The sequence below is a fragment of the Oncorhynchus clarkii genome, chromosome 24, assembly GCF_045791955.1.
Source record: "Oncorhynchus clarkii lewisi isolate Uvic-CL-2024 chromosome 24, UVic_Ocla_1.0, whole genome shotgun sequence".
Lineage (NCBI taxonomy): Eukaryota > Metazoa > Chordata > Actinopteri > Salmoniformes > Salmonidae > Oncorhynchus > Oncorhynchus clarkii.
Genome location: NC_092170.1, coordinates 16,959,059 through 16,974,326, shown reverse-complemented (window position 1 = coordinate 16,974,326; position 15,268 = coordinate 16,959,059). Strand labels below are relative to the sequence as shown.

The 15,268-nt window shown below is 46.8% G+C and overlaps 1 protein-coding gene across 6 annotated transcripts in view; it reads left to right on the top strand.

The window, feature by feature from the left end:
• LOC139382361 (BCAS3 microtubule associated cell migration factor-like) overlaps window positions 1-15,268 on the top strand; it is a 323,347-nt gene that overhangs the window by 110,882 nt on the left and 197,197 nt on the right. The gene's annotated exons all lie outside the window — the stretch shown is intronic.

The window sequence follows — 15,268 nt, the reverse complement described above, 5'->3', positions numbered from 1 at the left end:
CTCGCTCGCTGTCTCGCTCGCTCCCTCCCTGTCTCGCTGGCTCGCTCCCTCTGTCTCGCTGGCTCCCTCCCTGTCTCGCTGGCTCGCTCCCTCTGTCTCGCTGGCTCGCTCCCTCTGTCTCGCTGGCTCGCTCCCTCCCTGTCTCGCTGGCTCGCTCCCTCTGTCTCGCTGGCTCCCTCCCTGTCTCGCTGGCTCGCTCCCTCTGTCTCGCTGGCTCGCTCCCTCTGTCTCGCTGGCTCGCTCCCTCCCTGTCTCGCTGGCTGGCTGGCTCGCTCGCTGTCTCGCTCGCTCGCTATCTCGCTCGCTCCCTCCCTGTCTCGCTGGCTCGCTCCCTCTGTCTCGCTGGCTCGCTCCCTCTGTCTCGCTGGCTCGCTCCCTCTGTCTCGCTGGCTCGCTCCCTCTGCCTCGCTGGCTCGCTCCCTCTGGCTCGCTGGCTCGCTCCCTCTGGCTCGCTGGCTCGCTCCCTCTGTCTCGCTGGTTCGCTCCCTCTGGCTCGCTCCCTCCCTCTGGCTCGCTCGCGCCCTCCTTCCCTGTCTCGCTCGCTCCCTCCCTCCCTGTCTCGCTCGCTCCCTCCCTCCCGGTCTCGCTCCCTCCCGGTCTCGCTCGCTCCCTCCCTCCCTCCCTCCCTCCCTATCTCGCTCGCTCCGTCCCTCCCTGTCTCGCTCGCTCGCTCCCTCCCTCCCTGTCACTTGCTCCCTCCCTCCCTGTCGCTTGCTCCCTTCCTCCCTGTCTCGCTCCCTCCCTGTCTCGCTCCCTCCCTGTCTCGCTCCCTCCCTGTCTCGCTCGCTCGCTCCCTCCCTGTCTCGCTCGCTCCCTCCCTGTCTCGCTCGTTCCCTCCCTCCCTGTCTCGCTCGCTCCCCCTGTCTCGCTCGCTTGCTCCCTCCCTCCCGGTCTCGCTCGCTCGCTCCCTCCCTCCCGGTCTCGCTCGCTCGCTCCCTCCCTCCCGGTCTCGCTCGCTCGCTCCCTCCCTCCCGGTCTCGCTCCCTCCCTCCCTCCCTGTCTCGCTCGCTCCCTCCCTGTCTCGCTCGCTCCCTCCCTGTCTCACTCGCTCGCTCCCTCCCTCCCTGTCTCGCTCGCTCCCTCCCTCCCTGTCTCACTCGCTCGCTCCCTCCCTCCCTGTCTCGCTCCCTCCCTCCCTCCCTTCCTGTCTCACTCGCTCGCTCCATCCCTCCCTGTCGCTTGCTCCCTTCCTCCCTGTCTCGCTCCCTCCCTGTCTCGCTCCCTCCCTGTCTCGCTCGCTCCCTCCCTGTCTCGCTCGCTCCCTCCCTGTCTCGCTCGCTCCCTCCCTGTCTCGCTCGCTCCCTGTCTCGCTCCCTCCCTCCCTCCCTGTCTCGCTTGCTCCCTGTCTCGCTCGCTCGCTCGCTCGCTCCCTTTCTCGCTCGCTCCCCCGCTCCCTTTCTCGCTCGCTCCCCCGCTCCCTTTCTCGCTCGCTCCCCCTGTCTCGCTCAATCGCTCCCTCCCTTTCTGTCTCGCTCCCTCCCTCCCTTTCTGTCTCGCTCCCTCCCTCCCTTTCTGTCTCGCTCGCTCCTCGCTCCCTCCCTCCCTTTCTGTCTCGCTCGCCCTCCCTTTCTGTCTCGCTCGCTCGCTCCCTCCCTCCCTTTCTGTCTCGCTCGCTCGCTCCCTCCCTCCCTTTCTGTCTCGCTCGCTCGCTCCCTCCCTCCCTTTCTGTCTCGCTCGCTCGCTCCCTCCCTCCCTTTCTGTCTCGCTCGCTCGCTCCCTCCCTCCCTTTCTGTCTCGCTCGCTCGCTCCCTCCCTCCCTTTCTGTCTCGCTCGCTCCCTCCCTCCCTTTCTGTCTCGCTCGCTCCCTCCCTCCCTTTCTGTCTCGCTCGCTCCCTCCCTCCCTTTCTGTCTCGCTCGCTCGCTCGCTCCCTCCCTCCCTTTCTGTCTCGCTCGCTCCCTCCCTTTCTGTCTGCTCGCTCGCTCCCTCCCTCCCTTTATGTCTCGCCTGCTCGCTCCCTCCCTCCCTTTCTGTCTCGCTCGCTCGCTCCCTCCCTTTCTGTCTCGCTCGCTCCCTCCCTCCCTCCCTTTCTGTCTCGCTCGCTCCCTCCCTCCCTTTCTGTCTCGCTCGCTCCCTCCCTCCCTTTCTGGCTCGCTCCCTGTCTCCCTCCCTTTCTGTCTCCCTCCCTCCCTGTCTCCCTCCCTGTCTCGCTACCTGTCTCGCTACCTCCCTCCCTGTCTCGCTACCTTCCTCCCTGTCTCGCTACCTCCCTCCCTGTCTCCCTACCTCCCTGTCTCGCTCACTCTCTTGCTGTTTATTTATTTCTCACACACTCATTCTCTTTTTTTGCTGTTCACATTAAACCACAGACACGGTTTATTTAAGAATAATGCCTTTGTGTTGATGTCATGTTGTTCCTATTTGTGGTTTTATCGCCCTTTGTTATTTCTTGGCAATATTGTTGAACAATCGGATGTGCGTGTGCATGCGTGAGTCCTAAATTGCACACAGCCTGTCCGTTGTGAGCAGGCCTAATGTGGCTTTAGCCATCCGTCTATTTGGCGCCTTTTCTCTTTACATCAATTATATGATGTAATTGGTTAATTGGTGTCATGTAATGAGGGATTTGCCTTCCTTTCTGGGAAAACAACGTAGTGCTTATGTGTGAACTTAGAGGAAAGCCTTGTTGTCGACTTGGAATATGTCTGTTGATTTGTTATAGGCTTATAATCATTTCCTTGATCCTGGAACATTTTGCAATAAGAGGTGGATTGTATAGTCCTGAAAAAGCAGTGTTATTTTGTACGTACAGACATTTCACTATTCATGCTTCATTCTGTTTCGAATTCATCTAATTTACCTCAGTTGTGATGAAAGATATCACATTTGATACAGCATTTTGTCATAGCCAATTTTCCTCAATGTAAATTACACAGCCGCATGCAGGCCTATATGTTTAATATGACATTTTTGTGTCCACGCCGCTCAGTTTGGGCCTAAATCTACTGCGAACGACAGAGAACATTAAATTCTCTAAGTTAGCCGTGAGTTTTTTAACAATGTAGCTCTAATACTCAGGAGGGAAGAAAGTCCAGTCTCTCTCTGTCAACGCTGTCTTGTGAAATCAGATGCTTACAAGCTTTTAAAAAGAAGCCCCATTATGACAGAGTCACTTATGGACAGATGATTGATTGGCTGGGCTCAATGGCGGTGCAGTGAACTTTTCCTCCGACAACGACGAATCCCTCTCTCAACCCTCTCTCAACCCTCTCTCGTTCCTCCGTGACTGCCGACTCCCTCCATTCACTTTAGGAAATTAGTAGCATGTGGACCTTCCCCAAGTCTTGGCTTTCCTCAGTTGTTGTGGCCTTCCCCTCCCTCCCCTCCCCTTCCCCTCCCTCCCCTCCCTCCCCTCCCCTTCCCCTACCTCCCCTTCCCCTCCCCTCCCCCTCCCTCCCAGTTAGGCTCTTAGTGATTTCAGAGTGGTATGCTTTTCAAAGGTACATCATTAGCATTTGTTAGCATGATGAACCCCCCCCACAGTGACAGTAACTGCCTGCCTTTGGCTCCAACTCAAGCGAGCTAGTTAAAGCAGTATTGTTTCTGTAATGGCATTTGTCCCCGAACTGAGGGCATAACAGATCATTTGTCAAACTTTATCATTCCAATGTGTTTTATAAACAGTGTTTGGACAGGCTATAGAGGATGTTGACATGAGGACCTGAACCTCTTTTCCTCTCACCCTATCCCCTAGAATGTAGGGCATTACACGTGTCAAAAATAGTGTGTGTATGTGTCTGTGTGTATATAGGGAATAGGGTGTCATGAGGACACACCCAATGACACATACAGTAGCACGTCTGCCTCTTCTCTGAACCCTAATGATCCCTCATTCTCCTTCTCTGTATCCCTCCTTTTTTTAACAGCTCAGGATGGACGAGTGTGGCGAGTAACCTCTCTGACCACTGTTGTCCAATTACATGAGATCACACTAGACTCGCTGTTAAATATAGACTCAGTGCCAACACCACATGGAACCTCCATCTAGGGCTGTTCTGGGGTGTGGCAGGCCGGCAGGGGATACAACCATTCCACAATAAATCCCTCTCTCAGTATTAGTATGATGAGGAGGAACATTAGACATAGAGCGAGGAAAGGGGGTTGAAGTCTCTGATTCTGTGTGCATCCCAAGTGACACCCTATTCTCTACATATGTGCACTCTATTGATCAGGGCACATAGGGGACACAGCCTCTAATTCCTTCCCTGAGATGCTAAAACTTCCAAATGGCCTCATCATTACGGCCTTCTGTCTGTAGCTCCAGCCTCCTGCCCCAAGGCCACCTTTGTTTTGGAAGGCTGCTTTAAAATAATAAACGTGACTTTGAAGGATCTGTCCTCCACATGGCTGGCCAAAGCGCTCTCTCTCTCTCTCTCTCTCTGTCTCTGTCTCTGTCTCTGTCTCTCTCTCTCTCTGTCTCTGTCTCTCTGTCTCTCTCTCTGTCTCTCTCTCTCTCTCTCTCTCTCTCTCTCTCTATATGCCCAGCCACTGATACATATTAAACATGGGCTTTGCGTCCGCTCCTCTCACCCCCGTGTTTCCCAAATGATTCCCTATGTAGTGCCCTACTTTTGACCAGAACCCTATGGGCCCTGGTAAAATTGTATATAGGGAATATGGTGCCATTTTGGATGCAACCACTGGTCTGCTCTACCCTACAGCCCCCCCCGCTCTTAGTCGCTGGACGAGCGGCTCTATCGGATTTGTTTACGGTGAGGACCCTGAAAATAAATGGAGGCTGTCAGCTGCTGCTCTCACCCTGCCCCCCTCCCGACCCCTTGATGGCGCCTCATGTTCGCCTCAGCCCTGTAATGCCAAACAACTTTGATGGTGGACGTCACAGATTGAATTATGCCCGTGAGGAAAAGCTATTAGCTCAGTCAAGAGTCCTCATTTGTTAAATTAAAAGTGGAAATGACATGCGAGTAGTCTCTTCAGTGAATTAAAGTTGCAGAGAAAATTAAGTCTCTTCCTAATAGCACAAAAAAACATTTTGTGGGGAGAGAGGAGGAGAGAAAAGGGGATTTGGCTTCGGTTTAGTGACATCCATCGCCCCCCTCTCTCCCCCGTCCCACTCGGTATATTTATTTTTCATAGTTTATTGATACTGGGTTATATTTTTAATTTTGTTCCTCTTTCCTGACCGGTTCCTCTGTACCATATGGAGTCCAGAGTACTCTGTCTGTCTGTCGGTCTGTCTCTGTCGGTCTGTCTCTGTCGGTCTGTCTCTGTCGGTCTGTCTGTCTGTCTGTCAAAACCTCAACACTTTCAAGCCACTTCAAGTGAGACCGAGTGGAAAATAATGATTTGAAACGCAGATGAATAAACTTTTGCGGCCATTTCTACTCAGAAAACCAAGCTGTGATCCCACTCCCATTGGCAGACGGTGGTAACCCAGGATTCTTCAAAGGGAGAGCAGCCACTCTAGCTGATCAGTATGGAGACACCACAAGGACAATTTATCACAGTCTGTGGTGTGTGCGCGTGTGTTCGGCGTACATACGTGTGTGTTAGTACCCAGGCCAGCCCTGCAGCATAGCTCCTTGCAGCCTTCTCCTCTTCTTAGCCACATTTCTATAATATTTAATTTGTCATTGGGCCTTTCCCCTCAATTCATGAAAACATGTACTTTTTAAACAATGCTATTTCTTGAAGTATTCCTCAAGCCTGCCTCTGCCCAAAGGCAACGGTGAATAGCGGGGCTAGAAAATACCTTTCTTCACACCACACACAGCTCCGTGTGGCAAATGCGTCAGCATAAGATTTCACCCCAAAACCAAAGTCAAGCCACCCTGGAATAGGATTTGTGTTTCCTGAGGATATTGAAACCGGTTGACCACAAGCTTTGAGGATTTCCATTTTTTTCCAGTACGTGAGAGAGGAAGCAGAACGTTGGAGAGATGGTAGTAAACCTCACTAAAGAAGAGCCCTAAAGACTCCATGTCGCTCACCACTAGCTGTCAGACGCACGCGCACGCACCCACACAAATCATGGTGGGTGAGGTTACGTGTTCTGTTATGACTAACACATACCCCAACCCTCTTTGCCTCCCTCCCCAAACCATTCACCAGCTCCCATATCATTGATTCTGTTAAAGAGAGATCCAGAGAGTGGAACAGGATTTGTTGTTTCCCATCTTCACCATATTAGTCATACTTTGATATGCAGATGTTGCATTAGAGAGGTTGATAAACAGAGAGAGTGACAATGAGAAAACGTAGAGATTGTGACTGAATGAGAAAGCGTAGAGAGAGTGACTGAATGAGAAAACGTAGAGAGTGACTGAATGAGAAAACGTAGAGAGTGACTGAATGAGAAAACGTAGTGAGTGACTGAATGAGAAAACGTAGAGAGAGTGACTGAATGAGAAAACGTAGAGAGAGTGACTGAATGAGAAAACGTAGAGAGTGGGCGGCTGAATGAGAAAACGTAGAGAGCGACTGAATGAGAAAACGTAGAGAGAGAGCGACTGAATGAGAAAACGTAGAGTGACTGAATGAGAACGTAGAGAGTGACTGAATGAGAAAAGGTAGAGAGTGACTGAATGAGAAAAGGTAGAGAGTGTGACTGGAAGAGAAAAGGGAGAGAGAGAGTGACGGAATGAGAAAACGTAGAGAGAGAGTGATGGAATGAGAAAACGTAGAGAGAGTGACTGAATGAGAAAACGTAGAGAGAGTGACTGAATGAGAAAACGTAGAGAGAGAGTGACTGAATGAGAAAACATAGAGAGAGAGTGACTGAATGAGAACGTAGAGAGTGACTGTATGAGAAAACGTAGAGAGAGTGACTGTGAGAAAACGAAGAGAGAGTGACTGAATGAGAACGTAGAGTGAGAGTGACTGAATGAGAACGTAGAGTGAGAGTGACTTAATGAGAACGTAGAGAGAGTGACTGAATGAGAACGTAGAGAGAGTGACTGAATGAGAAAACGTAGAGAGAGTGACTGAATGAGAAAACGTAGAGAGTGTGGCTGGAAGAGAAAAGGGAGAGAGAGTGACTGAATGAGAAAACGTAGAGAGAGAGAGTGACTATGAGAAAATTTAGAGAGAGAGTGACTGAATGAGAACGTAGAGAGAATGACTGAATGAGAACGTAGAGAGAGTGACTGAATGAGAAAATGTAGAGAGAGAGTGACTGAATAAGAAAACGTAGAGAGTGACTGAATGAGAAAACGTAGAGAGAGTGACTGAATGAGAAAACGTAGAGAGAGTGACTGAATGAGAAAAAGTAGAGTGTGACGGGAAGAGAAAACGTAGAGAGAGTGACAATGAGAAAACGTAGAGAGAGTGACGGGAAGAGAAAAGGGAGAGAGAGTGACGGAATGAGAAAACGTAGAGAGAGAGTGACTGAATGAGAAAACATAGAGAGAGAGTGACTGAATGAGAACGTAGAGAGTGACTGTATGAGAAAACGTAGAGAGAGTGACTGTGAGAAAACGTAGAGAGAGTGACTGAATGAGAACGTGGAGTGAGAGTGACTGAATGAGAACGTAGAGTGAGAGTGACTGAATGAGAACGTAGAGAGAGTGACTGAATGAGAACGTAGAGAGAGTGACTGAATGAGAAAACGTAGAGAGAGTGACTGAATGAGAAAACGTAGAGAGAGTGACTGAATGAGAAAACGTAGAGAGAGTGACTGAATGAGAAAACGTAGAGAGAGTGACTGAATGAGAAAACGTAGAGAGAGAGTGACTGAATGAGAAAACGTAGAGATTGTGACTGGAAGAGAAAAGGGAGAGAGAGTGACTGAATGAGAAAACGTAGAGAGAGTGACTGAATGAGAAAACGTAGAGAGTGACTGAATGAGAAAACGTAGAGAGAGTGACTGAATAAGAACGTAGAGAGAGTGACTGAATGAGAACGTAGAGAGAGAGTGACTGAATGAGAAAACGTAGTGGCTGAATGAGAAAACATAGAGAGAGAGAGAGTGACTGAATGAGAACGTAGAGAGAGTGACTGAATGAGAAAACGTAGAGAGAGTGACTGAATGAGAAAACGTAGAGAGTGACTGAATGAGAAAACGTAGAGAGAGTGACTGAATGAGAACGTAGAGAGAGTGACTGAATGAGAAAACGTAGAGAGAGTGACTGAATGAGAAAACGTAGAGAGTGGCTGAATGAGAAAACGTAGAAAGAGTGACTGAATGAGAAAACGTAGAGTGAGAGTGACTGAATGAGAACGTAGAGAGAGTGACTGAATGAGAAAACGTAGAGAGAGAGTGACTGAATGAGAAAATGTAGAGTGTGTGACTGGAAGAGAAAAGGGAGAGAGAGTGACTGAATGAGAAAACGTAGAGAGAGTGACTGAATGAGAAAACGTAGAGAGAGTGACTGAATGAGAAGGTAGAGAGAGAGTGACTGAATGAGAACGTAGAGAGAGTGACTGAATGAGAACGTAGAGAGAGTGACTGAATGAGAAAACGTAGAGAGAGTGACTGAATGAGAAAACGTAGAGAGAGTGACTGAATGAGAAAACGTAGAGAGAGTGACTGAATGAGAAAACGTAGAGAGAGTGACTGAATGAGAAAACGTAGAGAGAGAGTGACTGAATGAGAAAACGTAGAGAGTGTGACTGGAAGAGAAAAGGGAGAGAGAGTGACTGAATGAGAAAACGTAGAGAGAGTGACTGAATGAGAAAACGTAGAGAGTGACTGAATGAGAAAACGTAGAGAGAGTGACTGAATAAGAACGTAGAGAGAGTGACTGAATGAGAACGTAGAGAGAGAGTGACTGAATGAGAAAACGTAGTGGCTGAATGAGAAAACATAGAGAGAGAGAGAGTGACTGAATGAGAACGTAGAGAGAGAGTGACTGAATGAGAAAACGTAGAGAGAGTGACTGAATGAGAACGTAGAGAGAGTGACTGAATGAGAAAACGTAGAGTGAGAGTGACTGAATGAGAACGTACAGTGTGTGACTGGAAGAGAAAAGGGACAGAGAGTGACTGAATGAGAACGTAGAGAGAGTGACTGAATGATAAAACGTAGAGAGTGACTGAATGAGAAAACGTAGAGAGAGTGACTGAATGAGAAAACGTAGAGAGAGTGACTGAATGAGAAAAAGTACAGTGTGACGGGAAGAGAAAACGTAGAGAGAGTGACAATGAGAAAACGTAGAGAGAGTGACAGGAAGAGAAAAGGGAGAGAGAGTGACGGAATGAGAAAACGTAGAGAGAGAGTGACTGAATGAGAAAACGTAGAGAGTGTGACTGGAAGAGAAAAGGGAGAGAGAGTGACTGAATGAGAAAACGTAGAGAGAGAGTGACTGAATGAGAAAACGTAGAGAGTGTGAGAGAAAACGTAGAGTGACTGAATGAGAAAAGGTAGAGAGTGTGACTGTGACTGAGAGAAAACGTAGAGAGAGAGTGACGTAGAGAGAGAGAAAAGAAAACGTAGAGAGTGTGACTGAATGAGAGAGAGTGACTGAATGAGGTAGAGAGTGTGACTGGAAGAGAAAAGTGGAGAGAGAGTGACTAGAATGAATGAGAAAACGTAGAGAGAGAGTGACTGAATGAGAACGTAAAACTGAATGAGAAAACGAGACTGGAAGAGAAAACGTAGAGTGACTGAATGAGAAAATGTAGAGAGTGTGACTGGAAGAGAAAAGGGAGAGAGAGTGACGGAATGAGAAAACGTAGAGAGAGAGTGACTGAATGAGAAAACGTAGAGAGTGACAATGAGAAAACGTAGAGAGAGAGTGACAATGAGAAAACGTAGAGAGAGAGTGACTGAATGAGAACGTAGAGAGAGAGTGACTGAATGAGAAAATGTAGAGAGAGTGACTGAATGAGAAAACGTAGAGAGTGTGACTGGAAGAGAAAAGGGAGAGAGAGTGACTGAATGAGAAAACGTAGAGTGAGAGTGACTGAATGAGAACGTAGAGAGAGTGACTGAATGAGAACGTAGAGAGTGACTGAATGAGAAAACGTAGAGAGTGACTGAGTGAGAAAACGTAGAGAGAGAGTGACTGAATGAGAAAATGTAGAGTGAGAGTGACTGAATGAGAATGTAGAGAGTGTGACTGGAAGAGAACGTAGAGAGAGTGACTGAATGAGAAAACGTAGAGAGTGTGACTGAATGAGAAAACGTAGAGAGTGACTGAATGAGAAAATGTAGAGAGTGTGACTGAATGAGAAAACGTAGAGAGTGTGACTGGAAGAGAAAAGGGAGAGAGAGTGACTGAATGAGAAAACGTAGAGAGAGTGACTGAATGAAAACGTAGAGAGAGTGACTGAATGAGAAAACATAGAGAGAGTGACTGAATGAGAAAACGTAGAGAGTGTGACTGGAAGAGAAAAGGGAGAGAGAGTGACTGAATGAGAAAACGTAGAGAGAGAGTGACTGAATGAGAAAACGTAGAGAGTGTGACTGGAATAGAAAACGTAGAGTGACTGAATGAGAAAAGGTAGAGAGTGTGACTGGAAGAGAAAAGGGAGAGGGAGTGACTGAATGAGAAAATGTAGAGAGAGTGACTGAATGAGAAAACGTAGAGAGTGTGACTGGAAGAGTAAACGTAGAGTGACTGAATGAGAAAAGGTAGAGAGTGTGACTGGAAGAGAAAAGGGAGAGAGAGTGACGGAATGAGAAAACGTAGAGAGTGACAATGAGAAAACGTAGAGAGAGAGTGACAATGAGAAAATGTAGAGAGAGAGTGACTGAATGAGAAAACGTAGAGAGAGTGACTGAATGAGAACGTAGAGAGAGTGACTGAATGAGAAAACGTAGAGAGTGACTGAATGAGAAAACGTAGAGGGAGTGACTGGATGAGAAAACGTAGAGAGAGAGTGACTGAATGAGGAAACGTAGAGAGAGAATGACTGAATGAGAAAACGTAGAGAGAGTGACAATGAGAAAACGTAGAGAGAGAGTGACTGAATGAGAACGTAGAGAGAGGGACTGAATGAGAAAACATAGAGAGAGAGTGACTGAATGAGAAAATGTAGAGAGAGTGACTGAATGAGAAAACGTAGAGAGAGTGACTGAATGAGAAAATGTAGAGAGAGTGACTGAATGAGAAAACGTAGAGAGAGTGACTGAATGAGAAAATGTAGAGAGTGTGACTGGAAGAGAAAACGTAGAGAGTGTGACTGAATGAGAAAACGTAGAGAGTGACTGAATGAGAAAATGTAGAGAGTGTGACTGAATGAGAACGTAGAGAGTGTGACTGGAAAAGAAAAGGGAGAGAGAGTAGAGAGAGAGTGACTGAATGAGAACGCAGAGAGAGTGACTGAATGAGAAAACATAGAGAGAGTGACTGAATGAGAAAACGTAGAGAGTGTGACTGGAAGAGAAAAGGGAGAGAGAGTGACTGAATGAGAAAGCGTAGAGAGAGTGACTGAATGAGAAAACGTAGAGAGAGTGACTGAATGAGAAAACGTAGAGAGTGTGACTGGAAGAGAAAAGGGAGAGAGAGTGACTGAATGAGAAAACGTAGAGAGAGAGTGACTGAATGAGAAAACGTAGAGAGTGTGACTGGAAGAGAAAACGTAGAGTGACTGAATGAGAAAAGGTAGAGAGTGTGACTGGAAGAGAAAAGGAAGAGAGAGTGACTGAATGAGAAAATGTAGAGAGAGTGACTGAATGAGAAAACGTAGAGAGTGTGACTGGAAGAGAAAACGTAGAGTGACTGAATGAGAAAAGGTAGAGAGTGTGACTGGAAGAGAAAAGGGAGAGAGAGTGACGGAATGAGAAAACGTAGAGAGAGAGTGACTGAATGAGAAAACGTAGAGAGTGACAATGAGAAAACGTAGAGAGAGAGTGACTGAATGAGAAAACGTAGAGAGAGAGTGACTGAATGAGAACGTAGAGAGAGTGACTGAATGAGAATGTAGAGAGACAGTGACTGAATGAGAAAATGTAGAGAGAGTGACTGAATGAGAACGTAGAGAGTGTGACTGGAAGAGAAAACGTAGAGAGAGTGACTGAATGAGAAAATGTAGAGAGAGTGACTGAATGAGAACGTAGAGAGAGTGACTGAATGAGAAAACGTAGAGAGAGTGACTGAATGAGAAAACGTAGAGAGAGTGACTGAATTAGAAAACGTAGAGAGTGACTGAATAAGAAAATGTAGAGAGTGTGACTGGAAGAGAAAAGAGAGAGAGAGTGACTGATTGAGAAAACATACAGAGTGACTGAATGAGAAAACGTAGAGAGAGTGACTGGAAGAGAAAACGTTGAGAGTGACTGAATGAGAAAACGTAGAGAGTGACTGAATGAGAAAACGTAGAGAGAGTGACTGAATGAGAAAACGTAGAGAGAGTGACTGAATGAGAAAACATAGAGAGAGTGACTTAATGAGAAAATGTAGAGAGAGTGACTGAATGAGAAAACGTAGAGAGTGTGACTGGAAGAGAAAAGGGAGAGAGAGTGACTGAATGAGAACGTAGAGAGAGAGTGACTGAATGAGAAAACGTACAGAGTGACTGAATGAGAAAACGTAGAGAGAGTGACTGAATGAGAAAACGTAGAGAGAGTGACTGAATGAGACAAGGTAGAGAGTTTGACTGGAAGAGAAAAGAGAGAGAGAGTGACTGATTGAGAAAACGTAGAGAGAGAGTGACTGAATGAGAAAACGTACAGAGTGACTGAATGAGAAAACGTAGAGAGAGTGACTGGAAGAGAAAACGTAGAGAGTGACAATGAGAAAAGGTTGAGTGTGACTGGAAGAGAAAAGAGAGAGAGAGTGACTGATTGAGAAAACATAGAGAGAGTGACTGAAAGAGAAAACGTAGAGAGAGTGACTGAATGAGAAAATGTAGAGAGAGTGACTGAATGAGAAAATGTAGAGAGTGTGCCTGGAAGAGAAAAGGGAGAGAGAGTGACTGAATGAGAAAACGTAGAGAGAGTGACTGAATGAGAAAATGTAGAGAGTGAGTGACTGAATGAGAACGTAGAGAGACAGTGACTGAATGAGAAAATATAGAGAGAGTGACTGAATGAGAACGTAGAGAGTGTGACTGGAAGAGAAAACGTAGAGAGAGTGACAGAATGAGAAAACGTAGAGAGTGACTGAATGAGAACGTAGAGAGAGTGACTGAATGAGAACGTAGAGAGAGTGACTGAATGAGAAAACGTAGAGAGAGTGACTGAATGAGAAAACGTAGAGTGACTGAATAATAAAATGTAGAGAATGTGACTGAATGAGAAAATGTAGAGAGAGTGACTTAATGAGAAAATGTAGAGAGAGTGACTGAATGAGAAAACGTAGAGAGTGTGACTGGAAGAGAAAAGGGAGAGAGAGTGACTGAATGAGAACGTAGAGAGAGAGTGACTGAATGAGAAAACGTACAGAGTGACTGAATGAGAAAACGTAGAGAGAGTGACTGAATGAGAAAACGTAGAGAGAGTGACTGAATGAGACAAGGTAGAGAGTTTGACTGGAAGAGAAAAGAGAGAGAGAGTGACTGATTGAGAAAACGTAGAGAGAGAGTGACTGAATGAGAAAACGTACAGAGTGACTGAATGAGAAAACGTAGAGAGAGTGACTGGAAGAGAAAACGTAGAGAGTGACAATGAGAAAAGGTTGAGTGTGACTGGAAGAGAAAAGAGAGAGTGACTGATTGAGAAAACATAGAGAGAGTGACTGAAAGAGAAAACGTAGAGAGAGTGACTGAATGAGAAAATGTAGAGAGAGTGACTGAATGAGAAAATGTAGAGAGTGTGCCTGGAAGAGAAAAGGGAGAGAGAGTGACTGAATGAGAAAACGTAGAGAGAGTGACTGAATGAGAAAATGTAGAGAGTGAGTGACTGAATGAGAACGTAGAGAGTGTGACTGGAAGAGAAAACGTAGAGAGAGTGACTGAATGAGAAAACGTAGAGAGTGACTGAATGAGAACGTAGAGAGAGTGACTGAATGAGAACGTAGAGAGAGTGACTGAATGAGAAAACGTAGAGAGAGTGACTGAATGAGAAAACGTAGAGTGACTGAATAAGAAAATGTAGAGAATGTGACTGAATGAGAAAATGTAGAGAGAGTGACTTAATGAGAAAACGTAGAGAGAGTGACTTAATGAGAAAATGTAGAGAGAGTGACTGAATGAGAAAACGTAGAGAGTGTGACTGGAAGAGAAAAGGGAGAGAGAGTGACTGAATGAGAAAACATAGAGAGAGAGTGACTGAATGAGAAAATGTAGAGAGAGTGACAATGAGAAAACGTAGAGTGGCTGAATGAGAAAATGAGAGAGTGAATGAGAGAGTGACTGAATGAGAAAACGTAGAGAGTGTGACTGGAAGAGAAAAGGGAGAGAGAGTGACTGAATGAGAAAACATAGAGAGAGATTGACTGAATGAGAAAATGTAGAGAGAGTGACTGAATGAGAAAACGAGAGAGTGACTGAATGAGAAAACGTAGAGAGTGTGACTGGAAGAGAAAAGAGAGAGGGAATGCGGAGTGAGAAGGATGCAGTGTGCTGTATTGGCTGACCCCTGGCCGTCCGGCCGAGGCTCTGATGTTTTCATGGCTCTATCTCCTGGACACACTGACAGAGACAGACAGACAATCGGACGGATGGACAGATCCGAGGAGGAGAGAGAGGGCCGTAGAGTTAGCCAAGGCAATATCCTGACATGGTCCTATCTCTCTCTCATCAGCTAGCACGGCTTACTGTAGATATTTGGCTATTTAGCCTCCCCCTTTATCCAACACTAATAAATACACAGCCACTAAGGCCTTCCCCCTGTTCTACCCAGAAACACCCATCACACGGTGTCGGCTAAACTAAGACATCAACATCTCCCCTCGTCCTGTGAGTCATTTACCAGCTGCTGACAGATATAAGGGAAGAGGAGGGAGAGTTGAGGCCCACAACAGGTCATTCAACACCTGTTAGTGTGTCAGGCTGTGTTAGTGTGCCAGGCTGTGTCAGGTTGAGGCTGTGAGACCAAGGATAGTTCCAGTACTGGACAGTATGCCTTCACACTGGATTCAACAGAACCACTTTGGGGTAGATAGTATGGAAAATGTTTGAGGAATTGATCAGAAGTGAATTGTTGAATATTACATTTCATTATAGACAATTTTCATGTTCCAAAATCTTGGAGTGTGTGTGAGTGAAAACCGGGGGTTTTACTGTCCACCTTGGTTATAGGGCTGGACAATAATACCAGGCCACTCCGCTACTGTTCTCCCATCACTAGCATATGCAGCACTGTCACCATACGGAACCTTTCCTGTGTTCGCTTTCATCCAAACGGTCCTGACATGTCTGAATAATCCACTAACTCCCAGTAAATTCTCTCAAACGGCTAACTCAAAGTGAGACTAGGGGAAGCAG